Source organism: Gossypium arboreum, chromosome 13 (genome assembly GCF_025698485.1).
Source record: "Gossypium arboreum isolate Shixiya-1 chromosome 13, ASM2569848v2, whole genome shotgun sequence".
NCBI lineage: Eukaryota > Viridiplantae > Streptophyta > Magnoliopsida > Malvales > Malvaceae > Gossypium > Gossypium arboreum.
This window is the reverse complement of record NC_069082.1, coordinates 33,519,599-33,529,530: the sequence shown is the minus strand read 5'-3', so window position 1 is coordinate 33,529,530 and position 9,932 is coordinate 33,519,599.

Here is a 9,932-nt window from a genome sequence, read left to right as displayed (position 1 = left end):
GTAGTTTAATATGTAAAGGGCCGAATTGCTAGTGGTTTTCTAAGTTGGGGTGTTTATATTGCAATTATTCCATTTTCATGTTGTTTGGACGGTAATAACGATATATGTTATGATTTTATTATTATTTCATAAAGGTTAAATTTGTAAATGAAATAACATGTATAATATATCTAATAATAATATAATTAAAAACCATGTTTTATTTTGTTCACCATTGCCAAAACATAAATAAGAAAGAAAAGAAAAAGAAAGCTAGGGTTAGGTCTTGTTCAAGCTAGATTAAGGTACGTGTTCAGCTCGATTTTTGATAATTTCTACGTTTTTGAGATCGTTGCTTCGAGTACTACAAAATCCATGCTTGAATTTTTGATTTTGATGAATATTTTGAGTTGTGCAATTGTTGATAGCTTGTGATTATTCTTGTTTGATGATGAAAAATGAAAGATATGTTTTAGATTAACATATTTTGTATTGAAATTTTTGATGATTTTGAGTAATTAGGACTTAATTGTAAAAATAATAATTTGAGGGACTAAAATGTGAAATAAAGTGAATATATGGACTAGTTTGAGAGTGGGTAAAATTTGGCCCAACATAAGTATAGGGAAATTTTGCATATTTTGTGTTTTATGCAATAGGGACTAAATTGTAAAAATTGTAAATGTCAGGGGTAAAATGGTAATTTACCCATTTATGTGTTTTCGGACTAAATTGAATGAAATTGTGTTTGAATGAGTTTAATTTGAATATGTTTAGATCAAGAACCAAAGAAATCGGACTTGGATCGGGGAAAAACGAAAGTTGTCGACTAGCTGCCCGATTTCATTTTGTATCGTCTGAGGTGAGTTTTTAAGCAAATAGACGTGTTTACTGATAATTTAATGTTACATTTACTTGCTGTTATGAAATGTTAAGATTAAAATATGCTATGGCTGAATGTGTTTGATTATGGTTACTACACTTCCGAGTTCGATTCGACCGGGATACAACGTCCAAAAGCCCCGTATGAACCTTGGGAATAGTTAGGATACATATGTCATGACATAGGATCCCGTTTTATGTGTGCGAGTAAGACCATGGCATCGATATGTGATTCCGATATATGTGTTCGAGTAAGGCCCTGTCTGGGACAGTGGCATCGATATGTAATTACATGTAAGACCACATCCGGGATGTTGGCATTGTACGATACATGTGTGATTATCCGAGTGTCCTACCCAATTTCGAATGGTTCATCGGGCATCAATATGTGAGAAACGAATATGTGAAATTAGCTAATTGATCAGGTATGTATTAGTTTGGTATTTATTTGGAACAAGGTAAATGAGTGTTATGATATTAGTTACAAGTATTCGTAACATGGTTGAAAAGTATACGTATGAATATGTTATGTATATTCAGCCTCATGAACAAGAAGAATGATCTATGTTGATATGATTATTATTTTCGAATATATATATAGGATGATTTTGCTTATTTGGTTATTTAGTTATTGTAAGTATATAAGATCTTATTTTGTTTTTAAAGCTTATGTATACAAAAGTATATGTATTAGGTTATATAATGATTTGGCTATTGAAAATTTAATAATGATTGAATGATATAACCTTGTTGCTACGATTTCGACCCGATTAAGCAATGAACAAGAAAATAGCGGAATAAATTGAGAAATTGAACACACAAATTTAACGTGGAAAAACCCCTCTAAAGAGGATAAAAAACCACAGGCAAAGATAAATTTACTATAATGGCAAAAGAACGAAGAGTACAAAAAGATGGAGATAAAAACTAAACCCCGAAAACCCGAAAACAAAGAACCCACAAAACGTAAACACAAAATTCTCTAAATGTGTTATGAGTTCTAATCTCTAATGGGTATATTTTCTAAGGTTGTAAAAGAGCCTATTTATAGGCTAAATTCATAGATCAAATAATAATAAAATAATCTAAACTAATCAGTGTTTGACTGAAACAGTTAAACAGAGTTTAACTGAAAGATTATTTTTCAAATTTGACTGAAAATAGGAGTCATATTTAACAAATCTCCACCTTGACTCATATTTCCACAACGGCATCTTTGCCAAAGCCCGCCACGAGCCTATCTTGAACTATGCAGGTAATTAACTTAGTTGAATTTGTGCTTAGAAACTGGAAGACTTCTAGCGTTCGACTTGTACACTGCCAAATCAAAACTAACCCGAGTCTGATTTTCACGAACACAATGCCCTAACTTTTCAAAACCTGCATCCAAAAGAAAACCTCTCTTCAACGAATTAGTCATACCTTTTTCCCTCCTATGACCAAGTTGCCTCCGCTCCAAACAAGTTGACTTCAACTCCGTAGTGGACGAGGGACGTCCGATTTCACCGGTCACTGTTTAACCTTCCAGAATATAAAGACTGCCAGTTCTTTTACCTTTTAACAAAATGAGAGCTCCATGAGATACTTTAATGCCGCTCGAATCGATGTTGATTTTGCATCCTTTCAAGTCTAAAATACTTAAGGAGATGAGATTCTTTCGTAAATCAGGTACGTACCTGACATCTGAGAGTGTCCTAATCGTCCCATCGTGCATCTTAATTTTAACAGTACCAATACCAATTACCTTGCTAGATGAATCGTTTCCCATGCGTACAACTCCACCTTCAATCGAACTGTATGTGGAGAACCATTCTCTATTGGGACACATATGGAAAGAACATCCTGAATCTAGGATCCACTCCGACGTGAGCTTAGTGTTATCACTTGTTGACACTAACAAGAAATCATCACCATTTTCATCGGCCAAATTAGCACCAGCTACATTTTCCTCGTTACTCTCAGCAGCTTTTTTATTTCGCAGTTTATAACAATCTGCTTTGACGTGACTTAACTTTTTACAATAGTGGCACCTTTTATCTTGTTTCTTTGATGCTACCAAAACGGAAGCTTTCCTATCTGTCTTGCTATCCAAATGAAGCTCATTGTCGAGTTTGTCTCTGCCATAAATCAGGGTCTCCCTGAAAGACTTGTATGAAGGGGGTAAAGAGCACAATAATAGCATAGCCTGATCTTCATCGTCAATATAAACCTCAACATTCTTTAAACCATTTAAAAGAGTAATAAATTGACTGATGTGATCTCTAAGAAGCTCACCTTCGTTGATGCGAAACGTAAATAGACGTTGTTTTAACACTAAGCGATTAGCTAAAGACTTAGTCGCATAAAGTTTCTAACCTTTTCCACAAGGCGGATGAGGTCTTCTCCATCAATATCTTCTGCAATACCGTATTCGGGAGGCATAACTAGATTGCAGACAAAGCCTTTCCATCAAGCTCTTCCCATTCTGTTTTACTTAGATTCTCAGGCTCTTTCCCAATAACAACCTTTTTCAAACCGGATTGAACTAGAATTGCCATTATCCGAACTTGCCACAGATTGAAATTTGTCTCACCATCGAACTTCTCAATTTCAAATCTTGTTGCTGCCATCTCTGAACAGGCTGATTTATGAAAATTGAACTAGCTTTGATATCACTTGTTACGATTTCGACCCGATTAAGCAATGACCATAAAAATAGCGGAATAAATTGAGAAATTGAACACACAAATTTAACGTGGAAAAACCCCTCCAAAGAGGATAAAAAACCACGGGCAAAGATAATTTTACTATAATGGCAAAAAGAATGAAGAGTACAAAAAGATGGAGATAAAAACTAAACCCCGAAAACCCGAAAACAAAGAACCCACAAAACGTAAACACAAAATTCTATAAATGTGTTATGAGTTCTAATCTCTAATGGGTATATTTTCTAAGGTTGTAAAAGAGCCTATTTATAGGCTAAATTCATAGATCAAATAATAATAAAACAATCTAAACTAATCAATGTTTGATTGAAGCAAGTAAATAGAGTTTAACTGAAAGATTATTTTTCAAATTTGACTGAAAATAGGAGTCATATTTACCACTTGTGAATATTCGGCCAAGGTAATGGATATATGTGTTCAAGTATATTATCATAAAAGTTGGAAGTTGAGGACAATCTTGTTATTGATATTGTAATTTGTGAAGGTTAAAATGAATTGATTATAATATCTATTTGTTTATTTTTCTTATAGCTTACTAAGCTTAAATAGCTTATTGTGTGTGTATTTGTCTTTGTTTTATAGATATCGGAGTCAAGCTACAAGCTCGGGAACTGTCAGCCAAGTTCATCACACTGTCTACTGCTTTGGTACCTTTAAGCTAAACTTAAATTATGGCATGTATAGGCTGGTTGAGTTAGTTATTTTGGAAACGGATGTCTATACAAGCCATGCGAAAATGGCTAAATTCTTAAGTTAGTTTTGGTTGTGTTTTGGTTGTGGTTATGCTTTACTTGAATTCGGTTGTGTATGATTATGGTATGAGCTTATTAGGGTTAATATGTTGTGAGTGAATGACACTTTAGTTAAGCTTATGTGTGTTATGTGCATTGAAATAGTTGATGATTTGGGTAGTACCTAAGGTTGATTCGGTTATAGTTTTTGCATGAGTATAAATATATATATGGAAATGGTTGTTATATTTTGTTAAATGTTATTATATGCATTGATACCAAGGAATAATCGGCTATGTTCTAGTGTTAATTGGATTGATTTTGTTACATGTATTATATGTTTTATTTGGCTATTTGGTATGATTTACTATTGATTTATATTTTTAACAAATAATTTGACGTGTGAGCTGAATAAAGAAATATGTCTAGGTCGGTATGTATTCGACCTTGATACTTTACTTATTTTGGAAACTATGCTATATATTTATGAGGTGATTATAATGAAATGATTTGTTTATGAAATAGTACTTGTCACTGTTAATATACTTTGGGGTAAGTATTGTGGTTTGAAGTATGTATGTACGTTAGACTAAGAAGCATGTATAAATATTAAGTTGTTTTTAAATTTGTATTTCGGCAAACAGGGGTATTTGTGTTGACCGAATTAATGGAAGATGGATACAATTATGTACTGGACTTAAATGGTGCATTAATATGACATTTGGTTGGATTATTCGATTGGTACAGGTGTTTGAGCTAGAAGTTGTATTTCAAATATGTATTCATGATTTGGAAATGCTATAATTTATTTTACAAAATGTTACCATGTGATATTTATTTTATGAAATGAAAGGTTGTGTATTTGGTTGCATAAGACGTGCGCATGACATTTATATGATTTAAGATATATTTTTCATTAGTATTATTTAAAAGTCATGAATGTTAGAATGTTCATATCTAGTAAGTTCGTAAATCAGTATATGCTCTTGGTTAGATATTAATGTTTAATATTCATATGTTCCTATCAAGATTGTTGTCTATAAAACCCTGAGATTATTTGTAACATTGAATTGTAGTATGGTAATTATATTATAGGAATTTTTATTAGATATTTATAATCAACTTTGATCTCAATTATAAGTTAATCAGTAATACCTCGTGACCCTATTCTGGCGATGGATATGGGTTAGGGGTGTTACATTTTATTGGTATCAGAGCTACGGTTTAGTCGGTTCTAGGACTAACGTAGCGTGTGTGAGTTTAGTTATACATGTCATAATTATATACTGTGATAGTGTGATGACTTTCTGACATTGGAAATGTGTTTTCATATAGTAAATGGATTCCGACAGAGCTGTAGCTGATGATGTCGAGAGTGTAGCGCCTGCACCCGCGCAAGGTACAGCATAGACTGATTCTCGACCGACTTCGAGTAATCCAGAAAGTGAGGCTAAACAGGCCTTCTATCAAATGATGAATGAATGGTTCATCCAATATATCCGGACTAACCCGGCTGCAGAACAACCTCCACCCCTGATTAATCCATCTTCCATGCCTGCTGTACACCAAGTAAGTGATCCGTTGCGATTGAATAGACCACCTATTGATAATATCAGAAAACATGGAGCTGAAGAGTTTAAAGCCACTAATGATGATACTGAGCGGGCTGAATTCTTGCTTGATAATACCATCCGTGTGTTTGATGAGCTGTCTTGTACTCCTAATGAATGTTTGATATGTGCTATATCTTTACTTCGAGACACAACATACCACTGGTGGAATACCCTAGTAACAGTAGTCCCGAGAGAGCAGGTGACCTGGGAATTCTTTCAGACTGAGTTCCGTAAGAAATATATCTGTCAGAGATTTATTGATCAGAAGCGTAAAGAATTTCTGAAGCTGAAATAGGGTCAGATGACAGTGATAGAGTATGAGCGGAAATTTGTGAGACTCAGTCGGTAAGCCCGAGAGTGTGTTTCCACTGAAGCCATAATGCGTAAAAGTTTTGAAGATGGGCTGAATGAAGATATTAAACTGTTAGTTGGCCTACTTGAGATAAAAGAGTTTGTGGTACTTGTTGAGTGAGCTTGCAAAGCTGAAGAACTTGAGAAAGAGAAAAGAAAAGCTGACTTTGAAGCAAGAGATGCATGCAAAAGGACATCTGGTAAGTCATTCCAGTCGGCATCAAAGAAGTTCTGAGATGATTTCAGCCGTTCTAAAGCCACTTCAGTTTACTTCAGACGGGATCAGCATAGACCACCAGTGAGCTCAAGAGCTACCTCAGTAGCGAGTGTGGGTAATGCCAGATCAAATCAACCTGAGTGTAGGCACTGTGGTAAATGACATCTCGGTAGTTGCAGGTTGCATGATCGGGCCTGTTTTAAATGTGGATTGGCAGATCATTATATTCGAGACTGCCCAATGTTAGCTGAGGAAAATCCAATGTAGAATACGTGTTCGAGTAACACCGCAGCTCGAGGTAGACCACCGAGAAATGTTGGTAATACGAGTGGTATTCAGAGAGGGACTAATGATACAACAGTTGATAAGAGGCTCGTGCACCTACCAGAGCCTATGTTATACGTGCACGAGAGGAGGCTTCATCCCCAGATGTTATTACTAGTGCATTTACTCTTTATGATACTAATGTAATTGCATTGATTGATCCTGGTTCTACTCATTCTTATGTATGTGAGACATTATTATTCAGCAAGACTCTGCCTGTTTAGTCTACTGTGTTTGTGACTAGAGTGTCAATCCCCTTGGGTCGGTGTGTTATGGTCGACAAAGTGTGTAAGAATTGTCCCTTGATGGTTTGGGATCTATGCTTTCCGGATGATTTGATGTTGTTGTCGTTTAATGAGTTCGACATAATTTTAGGTATGGACTGGTTAACGGTACATGATACTGTTGTGAACTACAAAAGAAAGACCATCGATCTACGGAGTGAGAATGATGAAGTTATTCAGATTGAATATAGTGATTTGTATGGTTTACGAGTAGTGATTTTGTCGATGCTAGCTCAGAAATATGTGAGAAAGGGGTGTGAAGCTTTTTTTGCCTACGTGTTTGACAGTAAAGTGGTTGAAAGAAATATTGAATCAGTACTTGTTGTATGTGAGTACCCGGATGTGTTTCCCGAAGAATTACCAAGTTTCTCACCTATTCGGGAAGTAGAGTTTGGTATCGAGTTAATGCTTGGGACGACTCCGATATCCATAGTTCTGTACAGAATGGCACCTATAGAATTAAAAGAATTGAAAGCTCAGTTGCAAGAATTGACAGATAGAGGTTTCGTGTAAAACCCCTTACCTGTACCCGAGGCCGGGATAAGGTACGAGGCGTTACCGGACAAACATACAAATATTAAACTAAAATACGGGCCATAAAATTTCATTCATATTTCAAAATGTTCATTCACTTACACATAGTCCCTTATTTGAGTCTACGAAGCCCAAAACATACTTTAGAAAGGGTTCGGGACTAAACCGAGAACTTACAAAAATCTTGGAAATTTCATGCTTTAAGGCTCCACACGCTTGTGTCCCAAAGTCATGTTCCATACACGGCTGGGACACATGGTCATGTCTCTGCCTGTGTGGAATATACCTAGGCTATTTTCCAAGCTTTGGTCAACCTTAATCTCTTACACACTTATACAAAATCAAAAGCATATAACATGGTACTCATTTAAGGATTAAATATTCTCAATTAGACCACAAACATAGCATTTGTATATCATCATACATGTGTCTCTCATACTCATTTTACCTTGTTTATTATAGTACCACTTATACATTTATACCAAGATTATCATCTTACCAAATATCTTCAGCTTAATCATCAAGCATTCATATTTAAAACTAGATCATATCTTTATAAAATACCACAATTCAGATGCGAAAATAACATGTTTGCCTAAAACATTTTAATTCAACTCCATACCCTACAAGCATTACATTGAGACTAGTCATATATATATATACATGTCATGATACATATCATTCTCTTTCTATTTTCTTATAAACACATATCATTTATTTCATTATATCAATATTTCATATACCATAGTTTCCATGTATTCCACATATATTTATTTTCCTCCTCCTCCTCTCCATTCCACATCCTTAATGTATATAGCATTCTTGTAAGTACGATTTCACAATTTACTAATAAATGCTCACATCAAACTGTCCACACAAGTCATAGTCACTTACTTATTTATAATTTGAGCTACAGAGCTCCAAATTAAGATTCGTAAATTTCCCCTAAAACTAGACTCACATATATTTGCACCATAAAATTTTCATAATTTTTGGTTTAGCCAATTAGTACAGTTTATTCATTAAAATTTCCCCTGTTTCACATTCTGATAGTTCTAACCTCTCTTCACTAAAAATTAATTATCTCACAATAAAGAAATCAGATAATGTTCTTGTTGATTTATATTCAAAATAAACTCATTAGGGATTTTAAAAATATAATTTTAAGCCTCTAATTATTTTTATCCAAATTTTTGTGATTTTCCAAAGTTAGAACAGGGGATCGCGTAATCATTCTGAACCAGTCTCACAAAAATATAAATATGTAAAAATATAGAACTCCTTTTCTTACTCTGTTTCTTTTATATGAAATTAGACTCATTAAGCTTTAATTTAATATCTCATTTAGTCTCTGATTCAATTTCTACTATTTTTGGTGATTTTTCAAAATCACATCACTGCTACTGTCCAAAACAGTTTTATTGCTAATTCACTCTTTCACACTTTCTTTGTGTTAATCTCATTTTAACATACATATCACAAATCATTTTCACCACATTTCATACATCACAAGTATAGGCCCATGATCACAAGGTCACCATAAAATCAGCCTCATGTATAACTTACTTGTTTATAACCTTACCACATCTTGGTCACTTAATGAACACATCATTCACATAACCAAGTTCATGCACTTATTCATCACAAAACTCACAAAGTAATACATAGAGAGTCTCCCGTTGAACACTTCAGATCAATCCTGGATACTTGGTGGTTTCAGCACATAGCTCCACCCATCATAGAGTTCGGCTCTTGTGTACACATGGTGAACACTCAGTACCACCCATGTGACCTAGCCAATTTATCTCGTAGCTCTCTTGTCTACATGGTGTCCTTCACCTGGAGCTACGCATGCGACCTAGCTACAAATATCCCATAGCTCTCTTGTCTACATGGTGTACACATAGTATCACCCATGCGACCTAGCTACATCATAATGTCTTGTAGCTCTCTTGTATACATGATGTGCACTTAGCACCATACATGTGACCTAGCTACATACTATCTCAGATCATCCAATCTTTCCAAGGTTCAACTGGATTTCTCTCTTTTCCAACAATTTCACCAATCAAGTAATTATCCACAAACATATTTCCAATATTATTATAAAATATCATAATACAAGTAATGTTGATGTATTACTTACATATAAACTTACATCTCATTTAATATCAAGGCAATAACATTAAATTACACATTGCCTTATTAAAAATCATATGAACTTACAATTTCCCATAATAACCATAATCATAGAAATCACATTTATGTATGATAATTCAATGCACTTCGTGTACCATAGACATATTTTTAAA